Genomic DNA, 27,502 nt, shown 5'->3' with positions numbered 1-27,502 from the left:
TGTGTACCGCTTGTAACAAGGCAAGGTGTGGTAGCTGCTGAGATGCCTCAGAGGTTAATCACCTCATGGATCCTACTCTCTCAGGCTCATCCAGGTCCCAGGGCTCCTTGCCACTGAGGCTGTGCCACTTGGACTGTGTTAATTGATCTTCTTGGGCAGGGCAGCAGAGACCCGGGAACAGAGCCTCAGCAGGTCCAGGTGCACATTCCTCTGTAGGATGGCGCTGCTACACAACAGGGCCCCATGTAGGGCCCCAAACAAATTACAGGTGAACACATCCTGCCCTGGAAGGCAAAGGCAAGAGCAGGGTCATGGGATGCTGGGCTAAGCAGGGCGGCCAGCCTGCTTCTCAGCCAGGGAACTCCAAAGGCTGCTTGAGCTCTAGGAGAAGGTGAAGGACCCCTGGGCTCTCCACTGAGCTCTGCTCCCACCTCACTGCAGGACATGCTCTGTCCTTCTCTGGGGAAATTAGGGAGGGGCTGGGCAGGACAGCTGCTACTGAGTGAAGGTGCAGGAGGGACTCGAGTTTAGCCAAGCCATGCCAGGGAGTCCAAGGGATCTACCTAGAGCAAGGGTGTAAAGGGTGTGTGTGTGTGTGTGTACCCCCCATATATATGTGTATATATGTGTGCATGTGTGTGTGTGTGTGTGTGTGTGTGTGTGTGTGTGTGTGTGTATATATATATATATATATATATATATATATATATACCCCCACATATGTATATGTGGGTAACTATTTTAATACAATTGTTATCCTTTGAAATCCCATGTGTTTTATTTTCTACATCTAAAAATATGGTTCTGAACAGGGTCCCTAGGCTTCACCAGCCTGCCAAAGGGTCCATGCCACACAAAAAGTGAAGAATGCCTGGTTTGGAGGCACTTCTGACTAACCCTCCACTCAGTGCTTCCCCCTCCTCCCTCCCACAGAGACTATTGCCCAGTATACAGGACTGAAGAGGGAGAGCCTAGGAAGGGATGAAGGGACTGAGGTTCTTGGTGTATGCCAGGGGGCCTAAGAACTCATGGGAAATTCATATCCTAGCATAGTGGGGCAACATACCTGTTAGGAAGAGATTTGGAATGGGGCTCTGGGCCCGAATTGTGGCCATTACATGGGGTTGTAGACTTCTGAGTTCATGGACAGTTCCATAGGTCTGTCCACAGAAGGCACCCAGGAAGAATTCTTGCCTAAGTGGAGACCCTGTGAATATGCTCTCCACCTAAAGGGGCAAGGAAGAAGGCTGAGGTATGGAAATCCAATCAGAGCCCAGATTCTATCATCTCCACTCACTTTCTCTCCAATCTGAATCACTCCAAGGTAAACCAGAGACCTGGTCAAGATAGCCACCTAAATTGGGGGTAGGGTACCAAGTTCCCCCTTCATCCCCTCATTATCAAAATCCTGAAGTTTCCATGAGACTAAATGTTATTGTTCAGTTATGTCTGACTCTTTGTGGCCTGATTTGGGGTTTTCTTGACAAAGATACTGGAGTGGTTTGCCATTTCCTTCTCCAGCTCATTTTACAGATGAAGAAACTGGGGCAAACTGGGTTAAGTGACTTTCCCAGGGTCATATAGTCAGTGACTGTCAGAGGACAAATTTTAACTAATTAAGATGAATTTTTCTGGTTCCAAGGTGAATCAGAAAGGTGCACCTTCACTCAGTGCACCACCTAGCTGAGACTAAATAATAATCAAGAATATAATAACCAAGAAGTCCAGTGGAAAACTACAGCAAATGACACCTTTCACCCCAGAAGAGCAGAACAAGTCAGTCAGAAATCTACAAACAATAGGAAAGGGGCCCTCCAGCAAAGCAAGAGCTTGAGACCAGAGATGGGACCCATGACCCACAAAGTTCTGTGCCCAGCAGCAAGAAGGATAGAATCCGTTAGACATGATAGATGTCTGGAGAAAATTGAATGGGGATAGAAAGGAATATATGTTTTTCTCAGCAGTACATGGCACATTTTCAAAAATTGACCATGTATTAGGGCACAAAAACATCACAGTCAAATGTAGAAAGGCAGAAATAGTAAGTGCATCCTTCTCAGATCATGATGCAATAAAAATTACATGTAATAAAGAGCCATGGAAAGGTAGACTAAAAATCAATTGGAAACTAAATAATTTCATTCTAAAGAATGGGTGGGTCAAACAACAAATCATAGAAACAATCAATAACTTTATCCAAGAGAATAACAATAATGAGACAACATACCAAAATCTATGCAATGCAGCCAAAGCAGTGCTTAGGGGAAATTTTATAGCTCGAACTGCTTACATGAATAAAAAAGAGAAAGAGGAGATCAATGAATTAGGCATGTGACTTAAAAGCTAGAAAAAGAACAAATTAGAAATCCCCAATTAAATACTAAATTAGAAATCCTGAAGATTAAAGAAGAAACTAATAAAATTGAAAGCAAGAAAACAATAGAATTAATCAATAAAACTTAGAGCTGGTTTTATGAAAAAAAAAAACAATAAAATAAACTACTGGTTAATTTGATTAAAAAAAAGAAAGAAGAAAACCAAATTACCAGTCTCAAAAATGAAAGGGGTGATTTTACCACCAATGAAGTAGAAATTAAAGCAATAATTAGAAACCATTTTGCCCAACTATATGCCAATAAATTTAACAATCTAAATGAAATGGATAAATATTTACAAAAATACAAACTGCCAAGGTTAACTGAAGAGGAAATAAAATCCTTAAATAAGCCCATATTAGAAAAAGAAATTGAACAAGCCATTAATGAACTCCCTAAGAAAAAATCCCCAGGGCCAGATGGGTTTACAGGTGTATTCTACCAAACATTTAAAGAACAATTAATTCCAATATTATACAAATTATTTGGAAAAAATAGGTGAAGAAAGAGTTCTACCAAATTCGTTTTATGACACAAATATGGTGGTGATACCAAACCCAGGCAGAGCAAAAACAGAGAAAGAAAATTATAGACCAATTTCCCTAATGAATATTGATGCTAAAATCTTAAATAAGACATTAGCAAGGAGATTACAGCAAGTGATCACCAGGATAATATACTATGACCAGGTGGGATTTATACCAGAAATACAGGGCTGGTTCAACATTAGGAAAATTATTAACATAATAAACCACATCAATAAGAAAACTAATCAAAATCATATGATTATCTCAATAGATGCAGAGAAAACTTTTGACAAAATACAGCACCCATTCCTATTAAAAACACTAGAAAGCTTAGGAATAGGTGGAGCTTTCCTTAAAATAATAACCAGTATCTACCTAAAATCATCAGCAAGCATTATATGTAATGGAGATAAGTTAGAGGCGTTCCCAATAAGATCAGGGGTGAAACAGGGATGTCCATTATCACCTCTATTATTTAATATTGTACTAGAAATGTTAGCTTTAGCAATCAGAGAAGAAAAAGGAATTAAAGGAATTAGAATAGGCAAGGAGGAAACAAAACTATCACTCTTTGCAGATGATATGATGGTATACTTAGAGAATCCTAGAGAATCAACTCAAAAATTACTTGAAACAATTAACAACTTTAGCAAAGTAGCAGGATATAAAATAAATCCACATAAATCATCAGCATTTCTATACATGACCAATAAAGTCCAGCAGCAAAAGATAGAAAGAGAAATTCCAGTTAAAGTAACAGTAGATAATATAAAATACTTGGGAGTCTACTTGCCAAGACAAACCCAGGAACTCTATGAACACAATTACAAAACACTTTTCACACAAATAAAATCAGATCTAAATAATTGGAAAGATATCAATTGCTCATGGATAGGCCGAGCTAATATAATAAAAATGACAATTCTACCTAAATTAATGTGCTTATTCAGTGCCACACCAATCAGACTACCTAAAAATTATTTTATAGAGCTAGAAAAAACAATAACAAAATTCATCTGGAAAAACAAAAAGTCAAGAATATCAAGGGAAATAATAAAAAAATGCACAGGAACATGAGTTAGCTGTATCAAATCTGGAGCTCTACTATAAAGTGGCAGTCATCAAAACTATCTGGCACTGGCTAAGAAATAGAGTGGAGGACCAATGGAATAGGCTAGGCACAGGAGACACAGTAGTAAATGACATTAGTAATGTACTGTTTAATAAACCCAAAGACCCCAGCTTCTGGAATAGTAATTCAGTGTTTGACAAAAACTTCTGGGAAAACTGGAAGATAGTATGGCAGGAATTGGGCATAGACCAACATCTGACACCTTATACTAAAATAAGGTCAAAATGGGTACATGATTTAGACATAAGAGGTGATACCACAGGTAAATTAGGAGAAGAAGGAATAATCTACTTTTCAGATCTTTGGAAAGGAGAGCAGTTTATGACCAAACAAGAGACAGAGAATATTATGAAATGCAAAATGGATGATTCTGATTACATTAAATTAAAAAGGTTTTTTACAAACAGAAGCAATGTATCCAAAATTAGAAGGGATGCAGAAAGCTGGGAAATGATTTTTGTAGCCAGTACTTCTGATAGAGGCCTCATTTCTAAAATATATAGGGAACTAAATCAAATTTATAAGAATTCAAAGCATTCCCCAATTGAGAAATGGTCAAAGGATATGAACAGGCAGTTTTCTGATGAAGAAACCAAAGCTATCTATTCCCATATGAAAAAATGCTCTAAATCACTATTGATTAGAGAAATGCAAATTAAAACAACTCTGAGGTACCACCTGACACCTATCAGGTTGGCTAATATGACAAAAAAGGAATATAAATGTTGGAGAACCTGTGGAAAAATTGAAACACTAATGCATTGTTGGTGGAGCTGTGAACTGATCCAACCATTCTGGAGAGCAATCTGGAATTATGCCCAAAGGGCTATAAAGCTGTGCATACCCTTTGACCCAGCAATACCACTTTTGGGTCTTTTTCCCAAAGAGATCATAAAAAAGGGAAAAGGACCGACATGTACAAAAATATTTATAGCTGCTCTTTTTGTGGTGGCAAGGAATTGGAAATTGAGGGAATGTCCATCAATTGGGGAATGGCTGAACAAGTTGTGGTATATGAATGTAATGGAATTCTATTGTGCTGTAAGAAATGATGAGCAGGAAGATTTCAGAAAAACCTGGAAGGACTTGCATGAACTGATGCTGAGTGAGATGAGCAGAACCAGGAGAACATTGTACACAGTATCAACAACATTATGTGTTGATCAACTGTGATAGACTAGATTCTTCTCACCAATCCAATGGTACAAGAAAGTTCCAAAGGAATCATGATGGAAAAGGCTCTCCAAATCCAAAAAAAAAAAAAAGGAACTGTGGAATATGGATGCTGATTGGACCTTTCTATTTCTTTTGTTTTTGGTGCTGTTGTTTTTCTGTTTTGAGGTTTTTCCTTTTTGCTCTGATTCTTCTCTTATAACATGACTAATGCAGAAATATGTTTAATGTTATTACGTATATATAACATATATCAGATTACCTACTGTCTAGGGGAGGGGGCGAGGGAGGGGGAAAATTTGAAATTGGAAATCTTATCTAAACAAATCTTGAAAACTATTTCTACATGTAACTGGAAAATAATAAAAATACTTTTTTTTTTAAAAAAAGGATAGAATCCCTTGAGAAAGCCTCAGGGTTAGGCCCTTGGAAACATCAGAGAAGTACAGCAGGCAGTGACTAGCATGGGGGCCCAGTGCTCAGATGGAGAACAGGCTCTGCTGTCCCTAACAATCTTTCTGGAAACTCCAGAGAGGGCCCTGAATATCCATTGCTCTGAACTTCAGTGATCCAGGGGGTCTTAACTCTGAAATCAGTAGAGGTCAGTGCAAGAACCTAGGGTGACACCAACCAGATCTCACCAGAAAGGGCAGAGCCTTGGCACAAAACTGCAATTCAGAAAATAAAAGCTGGACAGATGAACAAGTCAAAGAAACCACCAACCAGTATCAAAGGTTATTCCAAATCTAACTTCACAATAACTTCAATGAAAAGAAAAAGAAATGGATTTCTACAAGGACTTAATGAATACTTAGAAGAAATGAAGCAAGAGATTTTTGAAAATGAAATAACAGTTCTAAAGAAAAGAATTAGAAGGAGAATGAATAACTCAGAAGAGAAAATGTTAAACCTCCCCCAAGAAATGGACCTCCTAAAAACTGGAATAGGTTAAAGAGAAATCAATGATTCCATGACACAGCAAGAAATATTAGAACAAAATAAAAAGAAAATGTAAACTATCTGATATTAAAAATGACTGACTTGGAAAACAGGTCTAAAAAACTCATGAATCATTAGGGGGCAGCTAGGTGGTGCAGTGGATAAAGCACTGGCCCTGGATTCAGAAGGACCTGAGTTCAAATCTGGCCTCAGACACTTGACACTTACTAGCTATGTGACCCTGGGCAAGTCACTTAACCCTCATTGCCCCTCACAAAAGAAAAATAAAAAAGAACCACTGGATTCCTCTATAGATCATGATAAAAAAAAACCAACCTGGACACAATATTTTAAGGAATCATACATGAAATCAACTATGGTAAACCAAAGCCAGGGAAGTCTATGGTTGTATATTTGTCACCCCCAAGTGTCTATTTCCCCTCAAGACCAGACTCTTCTGCCCTGAGACAAGGAGAAAGGCAGGCAAGGCTGGCCTCCTTCTCTCCCATTCACTTTTTTTACCCACCCATCCCCTCTCCCCTCTATATCTCTATTCATTCCAGTACCTTTCCCTCCAGCTGGGGATGCAGTTTCATCAACACAGGCAAAGAAGCATCTAGGAAGGAGTCGTTCAGGGCCTCATAGTCATGCCCCCTCTTACCCTGGGGCTTGTCCTTCCATTCCTCAAACCACTCGTAGTGGGCAGGCAGTATAATGACCAGTGTTGATTGGTCTGAGGAGATAGAACTCTGGTCACTGTAGCTGGGGCTGGGCCCATGCTGGCCCTCTTCCCTTCCCCTCTTCCATGGCCTCTGACCCACCTGGGAACCTGTCCTTCCATGTTGGGTCTTTGGCTGATGCTGAGGTGATGAAGAAAAAGGGAATGTGTACCACAGCCTTCTCCCTGGGTAGGGACAGGTAGCCCTCCATCCTGTGGGGAGGAAAGAAGAAATCAGCCACATGACTGGGGCCTCTACAGGTTGGATCAGTGGAACCCTTAAAGGAGGAATCCCACTCCCAGAGGTGGTGTCTTTTTTTTGTGTGTGTGAGGCAATTGGGGTTAAGTGACTTGCCTAGGGTCACACAGCTAGTAAGTGTTAAGTGTCTGAGGCCGGATTTGAACTCAGGTCCTCCTGACTCCAGGGCTGGTGCTCTATCCACTGCGCCACCTAGCTGCCCCCAGAGGTGGTGTCTTAACCCTCTACACTTTGGTAGAAGGGGAGCTTGACAGATTCTTGGGGTCCAAAAATGCTGCCAGAGACATCTTAAGTCAGACCAATAACTGATCCTGGCAACTAAGGGAAGAGGAAGCTGGCTTAGGAGATGGGAGGAAAAAAAGATGCAGGAGCTTCTAGAAGGAGACATGACCTCAAAGAGGATGAGGGAGCAGCTGCAGAGTGGAGACCACGTCCCCATGAGTCATTTGGGACCCCTTCCCTGCCCGGATTTTAGGAAAGAAGAGGATCAAGGGCTGCCTCCCCACTCCTAATTCTCCTTTTCCAGGGCTCTCTCCTGTGAAGAAGGGAGGCCGCTATTTCTCAACCAGATATTAACAAGCTGGGACCTTACGCCTTGTCCAGGTCTGTGTCAAAGTAGACAAAATAGTTCTTGGCTTCCAGGCCCAGGTCACTCTTGGAGCCCCGGAGGCCGATGAAGATACAAAGCGTAGACAAGCTGTGGTGCACCATTCCTAACTGTGCCTGTACACCTGTCAAAAGACCACAGTGACCTCAGGACCCAGAGACAGATTGGAGGCCATGTATGTGACTACAGATGGGGTTGGCCAAAGTCACTGACTTCAGAGGAGCCTGCCTGGCGATTGAAACTTACCCATCTGACCTGTGGGACAATGTGCTGGACACCCTCCCTCCATCTTCTAAGTGGATCAGCCTATCATTCTGACCTAAGCAATTGTTCTTTTTCTGTATTAACCCAACAGACTCCTCTCTCTTTCCAATCTTCTGCATCCTTCCTTCCTTGCCCCTTCACTAACCATAATGTGTGCCAGAATCCATCTGGGATGGACCCAGTGTTGGGAAAGAAGAGCTGCTACCCATCAGTCAGTCCATAAGCATTCATTCCCAAACCAGGAGGTCAATTAGCCAGCATTTATCAAGTGCTTTGCCTGTGCTAGGCACTGTGCTAAGTACTGGGGCAGCAGAGAAAGGTCCCTGCTCTCAAGAGGCTCACAGTCTAATGGAGGAAGAAACATGCAGACAACTACATGCAAACAAATATATACAGAGAAGGTTGGAGATAATCACCAGAGGGGGATTGAAAACAATCTTCCAGGATGCCCTCCCCTCTCTTTTTACAAATAAAAGTATTTTATTATTTCCCAGCCTCCCCTCTTTTTTACCCTTGAACTCTACCCCTCAATGACATTCAGAACCCATCTCATAACCTGGAATCAATTCAAGTCACCAACTCTATTGATTCAGGAGGGATGAGAGACCAATGGAACTTGCCTTCTGCCCTGCTGCTGACCCTACATACTGCACGCCCCACGAATCTCGCAATCATTTGACTTCATGATACAATCTAAGGATTCTCAGCACTTGCCATCTGGGTGACTTCCAGATCCTTTCTAGTCTTTTATATATCATTTCCTTCAATTTGAATGTGAGCTTCCCAAGAGTAAGGACGGTCTTGCTTTTTCTATTTCTTTCCCCAATGCTTAGCACAGTGCTTGCCACAGTGTAATGTCTTCATAAATGTTTTTTTTTCAATCCAGCCATTCATTCTTTTTTTTGTGAGGCAATTGGGGTTAAGTGACTTGCCCAGAGTCACACAGCTAGTAAGTGTCAAGTGTCTGAGGCCGGATTTGAACTCAGGTCCTCCTGACTCCAGGGCTGGTGCTCTATCCACTGCACCACCTAGCTGCCCCTAGTCATTCATTCTTTAGGGGAGCTACGAGCAAAGACAAGACTAAAAAAGAGGACATCCCTTCCTAACAACACAGAGCTCAAGGAGAATTTTTCAGTGACCCTTATTGAGTATGCAGTTTCTACTGCTGTCCTGGCCAATAGCTGTTACCCTCCTAGGAGATTAAAGGGACTTGAGGAAGGCTTTCCTCTACCTTCTCCAGATCATCAAGGAAATGGGACTGTTCTTTTAATAAAAGCGAAAGGGGCTTCAATCTAAGAAATGAGGATGTGCCGCGGTATTTCTAATGTTTACAATAGTGCCAGCATATAGTAAATGCTTCATAACTGAAAAAAGGTCTGAAGAGGCAGAGGGAAATCTCAACCAGTGGTCAAGAGGTCAGGGTCCAGAGGTTAGAGATTAGAAGGTCAAAGAAACTCACTCATCAGCAGAAAACACTTCAAACGAAGCAACAGATAGGATAGCTTTCCTGAGGAGGAAACCATGTAAATGAATGGGGGTGTGCTATCAAGTGAGAGACCGTCTGGGAAGGTTAGAGAAGAAAGTGGCCAATGGGGACTCTCTCCAGAGAAGTCCAGAGGCGGCTCTTTCTCTACTAGACATTAACAAGGTAGAGCTCTGCTAGCTTTCCAGGTCATGGATGCAGGGTAGGATGGAGAACCTCCCCAAACATGTTAGGCTCTGGTAGTCCCCATGTGCTTGGGTGGGGTCTATGTGATATATAGATGCATAAACACATGCTTAGATGTGTGTATATATAATATATATTACAGAATATAGATGCTATGATATACATTTTATAATATATATTTACATGTAAACATGTGCTGTATACTATATACGTTGTAGTGTATATTTTATGTGTATTTACTATGTATGTATCTATAGAATATATATGATGACATATTTATATAGCATATATTTATAGAAATATATCACATTATTGTATATATACTGTCATAGATATTTTATATGTGCATTATGTGAATCTAGATTTATATTTAGTATATGAAAGCATATATGTGCTATGTGTGCTGATTGATAACGTTTTTATATTCATATCTATAGCAATTCCAGCACATGTCAGAACGCCTAAGGAACACCAAGAACTCTTTGTGGTTCACCTTGAAGAAAGAAACCCTGTTTGTGTCAGTGTCTGGGGTCCTCCAAATCACCCTCTGGTAACTGTGGTTCTTTGAATTTCAGAACACACCAGGACCTCTCTAGTGTCTTCAGTTTTTGAGTGAGTTTACTTTTATTTATAGCTGAATTCCAGATCAGGGAAGAAGGAAAAGAAGCCAACTGGGTGAGTGCAGTTCTACAAGGAGGCAGAATTGGCAGGAGAGGAAGTTCCTTCGGGTCTCCCCACCCCCGGCCCTTTCCCCTACATTGCCTCCAATGAAGTTTGCCAGTAAAGGGTATCTGAGGTTCTGTCCCATCCCAAGAGCCCGGGGTCAGCCAGTGTGATCATGGATGTTTCCCTTTTGGTTCTGCTCACACTGACCAAAGTGGACCAGTTATAAAGCAAATAAGCCGTAACAACCCCTCTGAACTTAGCAGCCTACATACAAAAATCATGAAGTATGAAGAATGAGCAAAGAAACGAGACAGCTTAAAGCAAAGAGGGAAATTAAACCTTCCAGGGGATTATTGGGACTGGGTGGGACAGGGCCCATGACCCAACTATACCTTCAGTGGCAGTATGGTCCAGGGGATGGGGCCTCGGACTTAGCATCAGGAAGACCCAGGATTTAGGTCTCCTGCCTCCAACACTAGATGTGTGGCCCTGGCAAGTCATTTCCCCTCTCTGTGACTCAGTTTCTTCATCTATAAAATTAGTTGTACCCTAAGATGTGTTAGGTCTCTTACAGCACTAGATTTATGGTGAACCTTATACCAAAGGGGCATAAGGGATTAAAGGATTGGAGGAGTAAAAGAACAATGTGAGTTAAACTACACCTACTCATGGGAGGGTGTCTAGGCATGGCAGAGGGAATCTGGGCAAAGATCAGTGAAGGCATTCTGACCACATCCCTCGACTAAAGCTGCTCTCCAAAGTTACTCATGATCTCTTCACTGCCAGATCTAATGGACTTTTCTCAATCTCCCCACCACCACTACTAGCACCTTCCCTCTAGGACTGCTCCAATATACACTGTCCAAGTCTTGTTTGTGCAGAGCTGGTGACGCACCAGATCTCCCATTAGAAGGTGAGCCCCTTGAGAACAGAGATTGTGTTTGCCTTTCTCGGTGTCCCCAGCTGACTCTGATGCTCTTTCCTTAGTCCTCTTCCTACTCAGTCTGCTTCCTTTGTTGCTGTTGACCACCATCTTCCCTCTATCCCTTCTTGGTGGTTGGAACACAACTTCCCCCTGGTTTTACTTGGTGATTGCTTCTTCTCAGCCTGTTTGCTGGCTCATCATCCACATCATGACCCCTACCTGGAGCGATTCCCCAAGGATCTGTATGAATCCTTATACTCTTTTCTTACTACACAATTTCTCTTGTTAACCTCATCAGTTCAAATGGATCACATTATTATCTGTATGCGGATGACCCCAGATCTCTAGACACTGCCCCAGTCTCTATTCTGAGCTTCCGTCCCACATCAGCAGTTGATTCACATGTGGGGGCTCTGCCCAAAGGAATAGAAATTTCTTGAAACAGCCTTTGACAGAGACCGAGAGAATGAAATGTGCTTTCCTCAGATTAGACAGGTCACATTGTTCAGGTCCTAGGGGCTTCTCCCCCTTTCCAAAATTCCCTTCCTTTTCCTGTTGATCTAGCAGTCAGGAGAACCATGAAATCCCCATCCAGAAGTTGTCCCATGAGTTGGGTACGTGTTTAGGAGTGTCACAAAGAACATGCATCCAGAGTAGTCAGTTAAATGGCAAAATGGGGGGAGGGAATCTTTGTGCTAGGGGCCTAATATAAGGCTCTCTGTGGTGAACATGGTTTGCACAACTTCCTTGGAAGTGTAAAGAGTTAATTGTTATTTGAGGTTTTTATGCCTCAGCGGGCACTGGCCTGGGGCTCCACAAACCCAATGGTGCTCCACCCACTGGTTGTAGCTGTTGCCATGGCGCTGGCACATCACGTCATCACCACTCGACAACACCTACATGGGCCTGGCAAAATTATAATGATTGGAAGCCTAGTGAGGGCAGTCATGTGACTGTCAGAGCGGCCATCCAATTGACTGGGGGCTGTGTGGGGTTTCTGGGATTGGGGGAGGAGAATTCGCTGTTCTAGCTGGAAGCTGGAAGGCAACAGGAGCGGGGCTGTGTATTCTCAGCTGATTCCTGGGTGGTGGTATTTTTTCAGGTTGTATAATTTCCCTTTCCCCATTTTATTTCCTTTCCCTTGATCTACTGATCCTATTTGTGTGTGTGTTTTTTAGAGTTCGTTCTTGTTAAAATAAATCCTGTTCTGTTTTGAGGGAGGCTACCGGTCTCCTTCCTTGCCCCAATATTGCGATGAGCCGCTTAGCTAACACTCCCCAATTAAAAATTGGTCCCCACAGAAGTGTGTGCCCTTCCTTGCAAGATCATAATAAAATGGCCTTCCTGCTTTGCAGCAGGAGTAAGAGTCCAAGATGCAGGTGATGGTGGGGGGCAGAGCCAGCTGCCACATGGGGATTGGATGCTAAGATCTATAGCCAAGCTGGGGCACTAGGGACTATGGCTTTTTAAAAAAGGGTTCCTGCCTCAGTTTACCTGTTTCTTACAAGACCATTTGTATTCAAATGGAGCTACTTGACTATTCCTTAAACCCAAATCACTCTGGCTATGACTGATTGACTGATAATAATTCCCAGCCCAAAACTCTTGGTCATTGTTGGAGTTTTGATGAACCAGAGTGAATGTAAATAGCAATTGTTTCTGTTCTGACCCAAAACCCTGATAGTCTTCCCCTCCCAAATTGATTTTTTTTTCTTTTTTTGAATAGGCAAATGAGGCAGGCCCTCTTTTGCTTCATTTCTTACCCAACCTTATATCACTGAATGGTTGTTGCATCAGACAAGCTGAGACCTGGGGAAGACCTTAGCTTATAAAGGTCAAGGTCTCCCACTGCATCTGGGACCATCTCCATTCTTCCTGTCTTTATGTCTTGCCACTGGACCCAGATGCTCTGGAGGAGAGAATGAGGCTGGTGACTTTATACAGCCCTCCCTCACTTAAATCCAATTCACTTCAAGTCAAGACCTCACCTTCCTGAGGTCATTGGTCCTCTTGGAGAATGAAGGACAAACAACAACCACTTGACTACTGGACACTTCAAACTGGTTGTCCTAGAGAAGCAGTAAATCTGATATGTCCAAAGCCCAACTCCTATCTAGGTCCCAACCATCTCCACTTAAGAATTTCACTATTTCTATGAAAAACACCACCATCTTTCCAATTTCCCAGGTTCATAAGCTCAGCATTGCCCTAGACTCTACCTTCTACCACCCCATCTACAGTGAATCAGTTACCAAACCCTGCCCTCATTTCCTCCACAACCTCCTTTGTATCTGATCCCTTCTCTCCACTCATACAGATCCCATCCTAGTTCATCACTCTGCTGAATTATTACAAAAGCCTCCTAATTCATCTCCCTTGCTTCTCTGGCCATTCTAGTCATCCATTCTACACATCAATGCCAAAGCGAGACTTCCTTAAGAGCAGATCTAACCATGTCACTGTCTCAGTCAACTCCAGTGGTTCCCCATTGTCTATGGGATCAATTCTGAACACTTCTGTTTATTTTTTTAAAGCCACACTGTCTGAGCTTGTCCCAACCTCTCTTAGTCTTGTTGGGCACTACTTCCCTTCCCATAGTCTCCAGTCAGCCAAGCTGCCCTTTTCTCTGTTCCTCCATCATTTCATCGGCCACTTCCATGCTAATTGGAGTTCCTTTTTCTGATTCTTACCCTTGTCCCCAATGTCTGATGCCCAGCCTTCCAACCTCCCTTGTAGTCAACATCTTTGTACTCATTTGGATTCATCCTCTTTGTTTTGTATAGACTAGAATACATTCTTGTCGTCTCTCCCCTTAGAACCAAAGTTCCTTGTGGGTAGGAATGGTTTCATTCTTTGTACTTCTATCCCCAGTGTCTAGCACCATGTTCTTTCTATCTGCAGCACAGATTCCCAATAAGGGGCTCCCCTCCCTGCTCACACGGCACAAATAAGAATGAAATAAACCAGAAATTGAGAGTATGAGGACTCAATGAGAGAATGTAAGAAATATTCCCCAGGGAGGTCCTCATTATCTATTAGGAAAAGCTTTCAAGGTAAAAGGAAAAATATGGAGAGAACCAAAGAACAGAGATTGCAGGTACTTTAGTGATCATTTAGTGCCACTCATTCACTTTATGGTTAAAGAAGCTTAGGTTGAGAAAGGGTATGACTCGTCCAAGTGGCAAAGCCAGAAGTCCAACCCATGTTCTGGCTGTATGTCATGGATTCTTCCCATAATGCCATGATGGGTGTTTAAAGATGGATATGCAAAAGAAGAGGAAGAGCTTGTTGGGAGAAGGAATCAATATACAAAGACCAGAAAAGTGGATGCTGGAGATGCTCGGGATAAGGCTATAGGGAAAGAAGGCCACCACCCAACTCCTGGCTTCAGCCAAACCCCAAATGCCCCACCCTGGGCATAGGGTGCAGGGGAGGTTAGAGACCAGGAGAGTAGGCATTCTCACATTTCTCCTACCTAAAAAGACAACCACGGGACATTTTGAGTCAAGGAGCAGAGCAAAACATTTCCCAAAGAATGGAATGCCTCGTCTAAAGTAAAACATTATCACTGTTCTGAAAAGAAAGAAAAGAAGAACTCTTGGCTTTTACCTGGCAAACAGCGGGCTCTCTCAGGCAATAAATGCTCATAGGTATTAAATAATCCTGCATCAGAGATCACAATGGGAGAAAAAATGTTGACCAATTCTTGGCCTTTCTTCACACTGACACCTGCAGAGCAGAAGAGACTCGGTAAGGTCTGCAAAGCCCAGATGTCTTCCCAGAACAGAACGGAAGGCCCAAGTCTTGGAGAGCAGGCCCCCCTGGGGATCCATGGCTTTGCTCCAGGGGGGCTTTCACATGCTTTCCAAGGTGTCTGAGATGAACCAGTCAGAGGGAGAGAAAATGGCTTTGGCTTTAATAGCCAATCGTGGAACTTATCTGCACCAATTATAAGGATACCTTAGCATATAGTAAGGCTTCAATCAAACTTTCATGTGTGAAGGATTTGCCAGAACTGTGCTCCCTGATGTGTCCCGTCAGAGCCATGCTCCCTGGGGGGCAGCCAGGTGGTGCAGTGGATAGAGCACCGGCCCTGGAGTCAGGAGGACCTGAGTTCAAATTTGGCCTCAGACACTTGACACTTACTAGCTGTGTGACCCTGGGCAAGTCACTTAACCCTCATTGCCCTTAAAAAAAACCATTATAACCAAACAAGAGATAGAGTATATTATAAAATGCAAAATGGATGATTTTGATTATATTAAATTAAAAAATTTTTGTACAAACAGAAGCAATGCATCCAAAATTGGAAGGGAGGCAGAAAACCGGGAAACAATTTTTGAGGCCAGTGCTTCTGATAAAGGACTCATCTCTAAAATATATAGGGAATTAAATCAAATTTATAAGAATCCAAGTCATTCCCCAATTGAGAAATGGTCAAAGGATATGAACAGGCAGTTTTCTGATGAAGAAACCAAAGCTATCTATTCCCATATGAAAAAATGCTCTAAATCTCTAATGATTAGAGAGATGCAAATTAAAACAACTCTGAGGTACCACCTGACACCTATCAGATCGGCTAAAATGACAAAAAAGGAAGATAATAAATGTTGGAGAGGCTGTGGGAAAATTGGAACACTAATGCATTGTTGGTGGAGCTGTGAGCTGATCAAACCATTCTGGAGAGCAATTTGGAATTATGCCCAAAGGGCGATAAAGCTGTGCATACCCTTTGACCCAGCAATTCCACTTTTAGGTCTTTTGCCCAAAGAAATCATGGAAGGGGGAAAGGGACCCATGTGTACAAAAATATTTATAGCTGCTCTTTATGTGGTAGCAAGGAATTGGAAGTTGAAGGGATGCCCATCAATTGGGGAATGGCTGGACAAGTTGTGGTATATGAATACAATGGAATACTATTGTGCTGTAAGAAATGATGAGCAGGAAGAGTTCAGAGAAACCTGGAGGATCTTACGTGAGCTGATGATAAGTGAGATGAGCAGAACCAGAAGAACATTGTACACAGTATCATCAACATTGAGAGTTGACCTACTGTGATGGACTATATTCTTCTCACCAATGCAATGGTACAGAAGAGTTCCAGGGAACTCATGATAGAAGAGGATCTCCAAATCCAAGAAAAAAAAAGAAAGAAAGAACTGTGGAATATAGATGCTGATTGAACCATATTATTTCTTTTGTTTTGGGTGCTGTTGTTATTTTTTTCTATTTTGAGGTTTTGCATCACTGCTCTGATTTTTTCTCTTGTAACAGGATTAATGCAGAAATAGGATTAATGTTATTATGTGTATATATATATGTGTGTGTATATATCTATATCTATATCTATATGTATAGAGATATATAGATATAACCTATATCAGATTACCTGCTGTCTAGGGGAGAGGGGAGGGAGGGGAGGGAGGGAGAAAAATCTGAAATTGTAAAGCTTGTATAAACAAAAGTTGAGAACTATCTTTACATGTAATGGAAAAAATAAAATACCTTATACATTAAAAAAATATAAATGAATTCAAAGTAAAAAATAAATAAATAAATAAATTGAAGAGGCAAAAAAACCCCATTATTTATATATATATATATATATATATATAAACACACACACACACACACACACACACACACACACACACACACACATATATATAACCTATATCAGATTGCCTGCTGTCTAGGGGAGGGAGAAAAATTTGAAATTGGAGCTCTTATATAAACAAATGCTGAAAACTATCTCTATATGTAACTGGAAAATAATAAAATACTTTTATTTTAAAAAAAAGCCATACTCCCTAGTGCCCTAGCTTGGCTATAGATCTCAGCATCCAATCCCCATGTGACAGCTGGGTTTGTCCCCCACCCATCACCTCCACCTTGGACCCCTTGCCCAATCCTCCTTCCTTGCCTCACTTTTCTCAGCCTGTCCCAACCACCCCCACTCTCAGGATAGAACCCCCAGCTCTTACCACAAACTCTTCCTGCAGAATCTAGCAGCACACTCTCCACTATTGCCCTGGTAAGCACCGCACCCCCAGCTCTCTGAATCACTGGGATAATGTGAAAAGGGATTTCACTGGCACCTCCCCGAGGATAAAATGCCCCTTCCAGGAAATGGTTAATTAGTAAGGCGTGCATAGAGAAGCTAGCAGTCTTTGGGGGAACACCTGTGGGAGAAAATCAAGGTGAGTGTTTTAAGCTTGGCATTCACACCTTATAGGCAAGGATAATGATCCTTTCCAAAACTAACTTCTTCAGGTTATCTCCAGGACCAGAATCTCTGCCAATCCCTCTTCTATCAGGGAACCTTGTCAACACCCAAACCTGGGAACTTCAGCCATCTCTGGGGTAATGGGAGAGTTTTCCCTCAAGATTGCAATGATGCCTCATCTAAAGATGAAGCCACATCTCACAGGATAGTGAGAGCTCCGGGGCATGGAGAGAAAGGAGCTTCTATGAGGTAGAGTGAGAGATAATCATCCCTCTTGCTCACAGGCTCCTAAGAATCACAGGTCTACACCACTCTCCACCCACATGTCCAGCAAAGCAAGGAAGAAACAACCTAAGAGCGAAGGGAACAGCAGCTGACCAATGCAGGCCGCCCCCCAACTCCCACCCTGCTCCCTTTTCCTCAGTATCCCCAGGGCCCAGGGGCCATACCATAGGTTGGATAGATGTAGCTGAGCACAGCTTTGAGCTCCTGGGAAGCCGGCAGCTGGTTGAGCACCTCTGCCAAGCTCTGGGTGGCTGCTCTCAAGAAAGGGGAGAAAAAGGCCAGCACCCCCAACCTGTCCAGCAGCCTCACTACTGGCAAAGGGAGGATCTTCAACAGGATCATGTGAGAGGATCCTCTTGCTACCTCCTGGGGAAAGAAAGGAGCCCAGGGAGAAAGAGGTCTTACTGTGTCCCTGCCCCTGAGGCCCCGGGGACATGGGCCAGATTCCAGTCACCGGCCTGGGCAAGGGGTCTCCTCTAAATGAAATCGGGGTCCTCCTCAAGCATTGCTTAGAAAGAAAGATTTGCATCTGGAACATTAGGCTCATTAATCCTTAACTTAGGAAGAACCAGTGCTGGCCCCAGGGGAACAGTGACCTGAGCCCTGCCCTGGGGCACGTAGGAGTCTGTGTCAGGGTTTCCTACCACTCCTCTGGGCTCCTCTCCCCTTTCATGGCCCCATCCCATTGGTCCTATGCCCCCAGACTGTGCCCCTCCCCCTCTGACTGCCCACAGACCACAGAAGGCTCATTCTCCACAGCTGTGTTCAATGCTCCCAACCCGTCCTGAGCCTCCTTCCCTCCATCAACCCTCACCTGCCCCTATCCCCTTTCTCCAGGGCCCTGGGTGGTGACAGGAGCTGATCCAATAAACTAGAGCCCCCTAAGGTTTGGTTAATGATGGTGGTGGTGGTAATAATAGCATTTCTGTGGCACCTACTGAGTGCCAGGCCCAGGGCTAAGTGTATTATCTCATGTGAGCCTCATAACAACCTTGGGAGGTAGGTGCTACTATAAGTCCCATTTTACAGATGAGGAAACTGAGGCAGGCAGCAGACATTAAGTGATTTGCTGGGTGCTACAGACTTAGCTGCCCACCTCTGCCAGATAATGTGTTGGTGTTTTAGGGGGTGGCCTCAGAGCTTGTAAAGGAGGAATTCCCCGAGCCAATGGCACCTGAGTGCCAGGCCAACCTCCCATGGCCTGGGGAAATGATGAGAAGCAGCAGGGCCGGGACTTGTGCCACTGCCCAGTCTATACCCTTCCCTTGCAGGTAAGTGTTGGCCCTTCCTGGGCCTCTGCAGGTGTGGAGGAGCCTCCCAGGCAAGCTCAGTCTTACCTTCACCTTCTTCATGTACTTGTCTATGGCAGCTTCTTCATCAGGAAACTTTTCCTTGAGGCCCTGAACATAGGCTTTCTCCCCAGAGTACATGGGGAACTCCTTTCTGCCGCTGGGTCCCTCCAGCACCACGACATCGAAGGGCGAGTCCAAGGGAGCCCAGTCCAGCTGCCCGTCGGTGATCTGGTCTAGGGCAATGTGGCTAAGGCTGCCCTCATTCACCTGTCCTACATAGTGGATTCCTGACAGACAGTGGCAAGAAAGGACATGACTTCTTCCAAGGAGGCAGAAAAAGAAACAGTCTCCTAAAGATGAGGCAGCTAGGGGATGCAGTAGAGAGGGTGTTGGGCCTCTCATTAGGAAGACCTGCTATCTAATCTGGTCTCAGACACTATGTTGCTGTGTGACTCTGGGCAAATCTCTTAACCTTTGTCTGCCTTGGTTTCCTTCTGGTGTAAAATGGGAACAATAATAACATTCATCTCCCATGGGTGTGGTGAAGATCAAATGAGATCATGCCTATCATGTGCTTATCACAGTCCCCGGCGCATAGTAGGTCTCAAGGAATGCTTGTTTTCTTCCCCCTAAAGATGGCTAGAAGCTCCCAACCCTTCCCTGACATAGATGAACCCTATGCTTAGCCTTCAGTGCTCAGTCTTGAGGACAGGCAAATCCCTAAATGACAGCAGCAAGGACAACCTCCCCTGCTCTAAGCAAACTTCTTTCCCTCTTTATCTTTTTAAATCATAAAAGTATTTTATTGTTTTCCAGTTATACATAAAGATAGTTTTCAACATTTTTTTTGGTGGGGCAATGAGGGTTAAGTCACTTGCCCAGGGTCACACAGCTAGTAAGTCTCAAGTGTCTGAGGCCAGATTTGAACTTTGAACTCAGGTCCTCCTGAATCCAGGGCCAGTGCTCTATCCACCGCACCACCTAGCTGCCCCTCTCTCACTCTTTAGACCTCAGTCTACAAAGTCCTTGATACCATGAACAAGAGTACAGGGCATTCCTGGGCATCAGAAGCAAAAGTGATCCATAGCAAGGAGAGGCTGAGCAAATGGGCATGTCCAGTGGCATCCGAGGTCTCTGTCTCTTCACTCAGATTTCCCTTCATTTATGATTAAAGTATCTGGTACCACTACAGTGCCCCACCCCTTCAGAGGAGAGGCTCCCAACACTCTAGTCCTCAGCATTTAACTGAAACTGGTCTCTCCCAAATGATCAATGGCTTCTTCTTCTTCTTTTTTTGGTGAGGCAATTGGGGTTAAGTGACTTGCCCAGGGTCACACAGCTAGTAAATGTCAAGTGTCTGAGGCCAGATTTGAACTCAGGTGCTCCTGAATCCAGGGCCAATGCTTTATCCACTGCACCACCTAGCTGCCCCAATGACTTCTTAATTACAAGAGAGAATGGCTTCCTCCTTGCCTTCTCTGCAGCCTTTACACTGTTGATCACCATTTTCTACTTCATACTCTCTTCTCTCTAAGGTTTTGATGATAGGACTTTCTCCTGCTTCTGCTCCTTCCTATCTGAGCACTCAGTCTCCTTTGCTGGAACTTCATGTAATACCCACCAGCCATGAGTGTCCCTCAAGATGGTCCCTGGACTATCTTCTCTTCTCCTTCTATACTATTTCATTTGGCGATCTCATCAGCACCCATGGATTCTCTTATTATCTCTATGCAGATGATTCTCAGATCTATTGTCCAGCCCAACCTCTCTCATAGTTTCCAGTCTTACATCTCCAAGTGCATATTGGGCATTTAATCCTCATTTCCCTTAGACATCTTAAACTCAGCATGTCCAAAACCCAAATTACCATCTTTCCTCCCAAACCTTCCCATCTTCCTAACTTCTCTATTACAATCAATGGTGCCAATATCTTCTTAGTCTCCCAGGCTCACAACCTAGCTGTCATTTGGATAATTTTATTGGAAAGGTCTCTAGTTTATGCCCATTACATATAATGTTGGCTCTTGGTTTTAGATGGTTCAATCATGTCTGACTCTTCATGACTCCATTTGGGGTTTTCTTGGCAAAGATCCTGGAGTAGTTTGCCATTTCCTTCTCCAGTGCATTTTATTTTATTATTCATTTATTTATTTTTGCAGATGTCGGGAAAATTTCTAAGTCCTATGGATGAACAGAAACAACAAAGTTTCCAGGCTGAAGCAAATAGGTTTACTGAGAGAGGTTTACTCCCTCAATAAAGCCGGTCATCCAGGTGTTGGACCTGAAAGGCCCAGAGTTACAAAATCCATGGGTTTATATATCCTTCCAAAAGTTACACTTATATAACATAGCATTAATCTTAATTAGTTATACTTCTAAAATTAAAGCATATTCTTAGGAAATATGGGAAACTGCCTACGTGACCATAATGTCAGCATTTTCCAATACTCTTATCAAAGTCTTATAATGACAAACAGGGTGGGTCATAGTCATGCTGCATGACCCCCTTCTATTATTGAAGCAGGCCACTGGTGAGCTGCATGAACTCCTTGAGTCAAGCATGTTACTAATGGTTTCTAAAATATAGTATTGCTGACTACTGTATCTTGTGATATTACTTAATGCTTGACATTGGAAAGTTAGTCAGAAAAGAGACTTAACCTATTGACCTTATATAATTGTAATAAAATAATATCTAAATATAATAAAGGATAATTTTTCAGTTAATATATTTATTATTATCTTAATTAAATCACTTATAACTATATTAAGTCTCTTAAGCAGGCAGCTAGGTGGTGCAGTGGATAAAGCACTGGCCCTGGATTCAGGAGGACCTGAGTTCAAATCTGGCCTCAGACACTTGACACTTACTAGCTGCGTGACCCTGAGTAAGTCACTTAACCCCCATTAGCCCCCCTCCAAAATTTCTTATAACTAAAGGATGGGGAAAATCTCACTCACAAAAGGCATTGAGGGTTAAGTGACTTGTCCAGGATCACGCAGCTAGTAAGTGTCAAATGTCTGGGGCCCGATTTGAACTCAGGTCCTCTGGAACCCAGGGCTGGTGCTTTATCTACTGTGCTATCTAGCTGTGCCCCCCCCCAAGTGCATTTTAGAGGTGAGGAAACTGAGGCAAATGGGATCAAGAAATTTGCCCAAGGTCACACAGTTAGTGTCTAAGGCCAAATTTGAATTCAAGTCCTCTTGACTCCAGGCCCAGTACACTATTTACTGTCCCACCTAAGCTGCCCTAGATAGATATTAGTTGTTATATTAAGGAAAGGTCATTTATTCCTATATTTTCTAGGATTTTTAACAGAATTATCGTTGTCAAAAATAATTTTCTACATCTATTGATATAATCATTATTTTATTGTTCTTGTTATTACTAAAGTACATCATGCTTATAGTTTTCCTGCTATTGAACCAATCCAGCATTCTGAGTATAAATCTAACCTGGCCATAGAATATAATCTTTGTAATATGTTGCTATAGTCTCTTGGTTAGTATTTCATTTAAAATGTTTATGTCAGTATTCGTTAGAGATGTTGATGTTTTCCTTCCATTTTGACTCCCTGCTTTAGGCATCAAGACCATATTTTTATCATAGGAAACATTTTTTCTATTTTTGCAAGCAGTGTATGAATTAATGGAATTCATTGTTCTTTGAATATCTGAGAGATGTTGTCTATAAATCCATCTCTTCCCTGGTTTTTTTCCCTTTTGTGGAACTGATTTATTGCTTATTCAACTTATTTTTCTAAGATTGAGTTACTTAAATTCTCTTTTTCTTGTTCTGTTAATTTGGGCTTTCATGTTTTTATAAATATTCATCCATCTCATTTGTCATTTTTATTTGCATATGGCTGAACAAAAATAGTTTCCAATGATCATGCTAATAACAGCTAACATCTACATAATACTTTAAGGTACAAAGCACTTTACAAATATTATCTCACTTTATTTTTACAATTGGTTCTATTATCCCCATTTTACTGAGAAAACTGAGGCATACAGAGGTTAAGTGATATGCCTAGGGTCACAGTTAGGAAGTATCTGAGGCTAGATTTGAATTTGCCTTCTTACCTCCAATTCCAGTATTCCATTTGCTGTGAATCCTTCTTTTTAATTTTTTACACTGATGGTTAGGCTTTTTTTTTCCTTTTCTTTCTTTCTTTTTATTTTTTTATTTTTGTGAGGCAATGAGAGTTAAGTGACTTGCCCAGGGTCACACTGCTAGTAAGTGTTGCTTTTCTTCTTTAAAAAAAAATCAAATTAGCCTCAAAATAGCCCATGTGTTTTTGGGGTTTTTTTTTAGAAATCCAGCTCCAGGGGGCAGCTAGGTGGTGCAGTGGATAGAGCACCATCACTAGAGTCAGGAGGACCTGAGTTCAAATATGACCTCAGACACTTGACACTTACTGGTTGTGTGACCCTGGACAAGTCACTTAACCCCAATTGCCTCACCAAAAAAAAAAAATCCTGCTCCTAATTTTATTTGTTAATTCAATTCCTTTTTTTTCCCTTTTGCTTTTGTTCATCTATTTTTTTTAAATTTCCAGAATTTCTATTTTTTTTAAAGGTTGGGCCTCCCTATCTTGCCCAGTGGCATCAGTTGCTCATGGGCCTGATTCCAGTACCAATCAACATGAGAACTTTGGCCTGCTCCCTTTCTAAGATAAGTCAGTTCCCCCACCCCAATTCTTACCCTCCTACTCCTACTCCTATGTGTTCACCATATTGGTTCTGGACTTAATGTGAATACCCAATCACCATCTCAAAACTCCTGAATTCAAGAAATCCATAAGCCTTAGCTTCCCCAGAGGCAAAGATTTCAGGCATGCACCACTATACCTAGCTAATTTGGAATTGGTGCTTAAATTTACTGAATTTCTAGTTTTTGTTACAATTCATTAATTTTTTTCTTTCTTTTGTTAAAAAATGTCTAGAAATATAAACTTTTTATATTTCTAAGGACTGCTTTGGCTACATACAGAAGATTCTGGTTCTCTCATTGTTGCCATTATCTTGATGGAATTAGCTGCTGTTTCTCTGATATTTTTAAGTCACCAATTCTTAAGATTAAGTTAATTGGCCTTTAATTATTTTTAATCATTTCTTCACTGGCCCTTTATTGAATTAATTTTACTGAATTGTAATCAGTAAGGATATGTTTACTATATCTGCTTTTCTGGATTAGATTGTGAAGTTTTTGAGACCTGATACATTTTCAATATTTGTAGAAGTGTTATCCCCAAGTGAGAAATAGGTATGCACCTTTCTATTCCCATTCAATAATCTCCAAAGAGCTATCATTTTCTAAAATCCTTTTTAGGTCCTTATTTCTTGTTTAATTTTTGTCTGGACTTGTCTGACTCTGAAAAGGATATGTTGATTGCCTCTACTATTATAGTTTTACTATGTCCCCCTCTCCCCACACTTTACCTGTGTCAAATTCCAGGCCATTCTGATTAAAAGTGTGACTATTGCCACCTGCTTTGGTATGTTGCTCTAGCACCAGGACTCGTTTTCTGGCTTTAGCCAGGACAGCTGCCACTACCAGGCCCCCAATGCCACTACCAATCACCACTGCATCCAGCTGGTCTGGCACCCGGGTGATGGAGAAAGCTGCAATACAAGGGCAGAAGAAAGGGAGTCAGCATCTCAGACCATGCAGGCGATCAGAAGGTGAGACATAGGAAAGAAATAAGAGTCTCTGTGCTCATACAATATGAAAAGCCATTATGGGCATTGAATCTATCTCAAAAAGCAGGGAAACGTGTCATTGGAATTCCAGCAGAAAATGTTCCCTATTTGCTAAGCAAGACCTGAGTGAATAGAACAGATTGAGCTGGGAAAGGATCTAAAGGTGACTTTAGAACTTGAAACCCAAGCAATAATGTCACATGATGGACCAGGGATCAGCAAAGGAGAAGGAAAGAAAGCACAGCTCAGTGACTTGCACATAGTTGGCAATGAAGAAATATTTGCTGAATAGAGTAAGTATAACTAATGTGTTCCAGTGTATGATGGCTGCACCTACATAAAGACTGCTGATAAAGCCTGAGTGCCCAGGCATGCCCGGTGAGAAGACTTTAAAGGAAATCAGGTACATTTTTCAGTGGCATTGTGGTATCAAATCTTTTTTATTTTATTTTATTTTTAGTGAGGCAATTGGGGTTAAGTGACTTGCCCAGGGTCACACAGCTAGTAAGTGTTAAGTGTCTGAGGCCAGATTTGAACTCAGGTCCTCCTGACTCCAGGGCCGGTGCTCTATCCACTGTGCCACCCAGCTGTACCCGTGGTATCAATTCTTGACCAGTTATTATAGTAGTCATTGTAGCTTCAGAAATTAGGAGCATGAGTCAGAGGTCTATTCAAAGGACCAAGGACAATGGTTAGATTATACTTTGTTCTCCCATAAACCTTCTAAATTACCAAAACATTGTACAGGTAAGGAAATTAAGGCTCAGAGAATGGAGTCACTAACTAGGTGACTCTCTGGGCTCCAGAAGCAGAATGCTGGTCCCGCTTCTATCTGCATCTCCCCATCCCCACCCCACCACAGTGCCCCTTTCCATTTCCCCACACACACCTTGCTTAAGGACCCTCCTCCGTGCCTCCCCATCTGTCACCAGTGCCTATGGAGGCCTTCTCACATCCTCGGCGAAGGGGAAGGAAGGAAGGAAGGAAGGAAGGAAGGAAGGAAGGAAGGAAGGAAGGAAGGAAGGAAGGAAGGAAGGAAGGAAGGAAGGAAGGAAGGAAGGAAGGAAGGAAGGAAGAAAGAAAGGTCTGAACCCACTCTTTGCAGAGGCTGATATAGAAGAGTGTTCCCTAAAAGGGGGGGGTGTTCATTTCTGTCTTTTCTCTTTCTTTGAAGGAAATATATCCCTTTGTCAAAGTTAATTAATATTAATTAGTTTAACGGAACTGGGAAACTAGTCACTATTGGTTAATAGTCTGAGGATTACACTGGAAAGAGAGCTGGAACCATTAGCATTGGTAAAGAGACACTGTTCTTAGGGTACACCTAAGAACATTGGGAGGGAGTGATATAGCCATTTTCATCCCAGAAGAGTGAGGCTAGAGAATGTTACCTCAGACAAATTCATAACCTTTCCTGGTGATTAGTATGATGTACAGTCACAGAGTATAGTAATGATTATTCCATTTCCATTTGAGAATTTTTCTATTTCCAGACTTATTCTACTTCTCAGTATTTCAAAGTTCATATTTCCCTCAATGGGGACAAAAGTTCCAAAATAAGTGATTTAAAAAAAAATCCCCAAACCCTTTTTGGGTGCATGTTTTGCAATCTGGTAAGGATGTCCAACTCCGAACAGGCTGTTTAGTTAAGGAAGTTTGGTTTCAATTCGCTCCTACAAAATGACATGCTCTCAAATAGAGATTAAAATGATTTTTAATAGAATATAATAATTAAAGGAAAGGTAAAAGCAGATCAGTTTTATAAAGAAAATATTCAATACAGCTTAGTATGATCACACATAAAGCAAATCCTGAAAAAAATATATATGTATGTATATATATCACTGAAATTGGGAAAGAAATAACTCTCAATTTAGTGGCTGAGGGAACCCCTTATTCACAGCCTTTGAGTCCCAATCGGGAGGCTCCCAGGTGTAGCTCTTTAAGAGCTATGATTCTTATGCGTTTCCCTGGAGTAATATCCATTCTTAAAAACACAACAAAAAAGAACAATGAAATATGATTGTGTGTGATAAAACTCAGCACTCAACTGATAGAGAACAGTAGGAAAATCAGTTCAATCCAATGTCATCTGGTCAAAGTCAAAGGTTCTGAGTCAGTCATTAAAAGAAAATTCACATGACCACTGATGTCACAAAATGAGATGTATCAAAATTATTACTTGAACCAAGTAATTCATGTACCATTTTAGATAGCAAGAATTATAGGGCCAAACAACACTTCTTGTAGGTCACCCCTCAGGATGCTTTTTTTTTAAAAATTAATTAATTTTTAACATTCATTTTTTTGGTTCCAAATTATCTTCCCTTCCTCCAGTCCCTCTCCCACCCACCAAAAAGGGCAAGCATTACAATACTCATTATACATATGAATTCATGTAAAACATATTCCCTTATTAGCCATGTTGCAAAAAAAAAAGTAAAGAAAAATGAAGAAAGTGAAAAATAATATGTTTCAATCTACACTTAGAGTTCATTAGTTGTCTCTCAAGTGGTGCATGCTATTGTTTATTATGAAACATCTGAAATTGTGTATCATTATATTAATCAGAGTAGCTAAGTCATTCACAGTTGATCATTATTATGATTATTGCTGTTACTGTGAATAATTTTCTTCTGGTTCTGCTCACTTTGTTTTGCACCAGTTTATATGAGTCTTCCCAGGTTTTTCGGAAACTATCCCCCTTGTTATTTCTTATAGCACAGTAGTATTCCATCA

At 41.9% G+C, this 27,502-nt stretch overlaps 1 pseudogene; it reads right to left on the bottom strand.

The window, feature by feature from the left end:
• Positions 1-138: 138 nt before the first annotated feature.
• On the bottom strand, positions 139-25,731 carry LOC122741354 (annotated as a pseudogene).
• Between the last annotated feature and the right edge of the window lie 1,771 nt (positions 25,732-27,502).

Source organism: Dromiciops gliroides, chromosome 2, assembly GCF_019393635.1.
Source record: "Dromiciops gliroides isolate mDroGli1 chromosome 2, mDroGli1.pri, whole genome shotgun sequence".
Lineage (NCBI taxonomy): Eukaryota > Metazoa > Chordata > Mammalia > Microbiotheria > Microbiotheriidae > Dromiciops > Dromiciops gliroides.
Note: the sequence above shows the minus strand (reverse complement) of the source record. Positions and strands in the feature narration are given on the sequence as shown.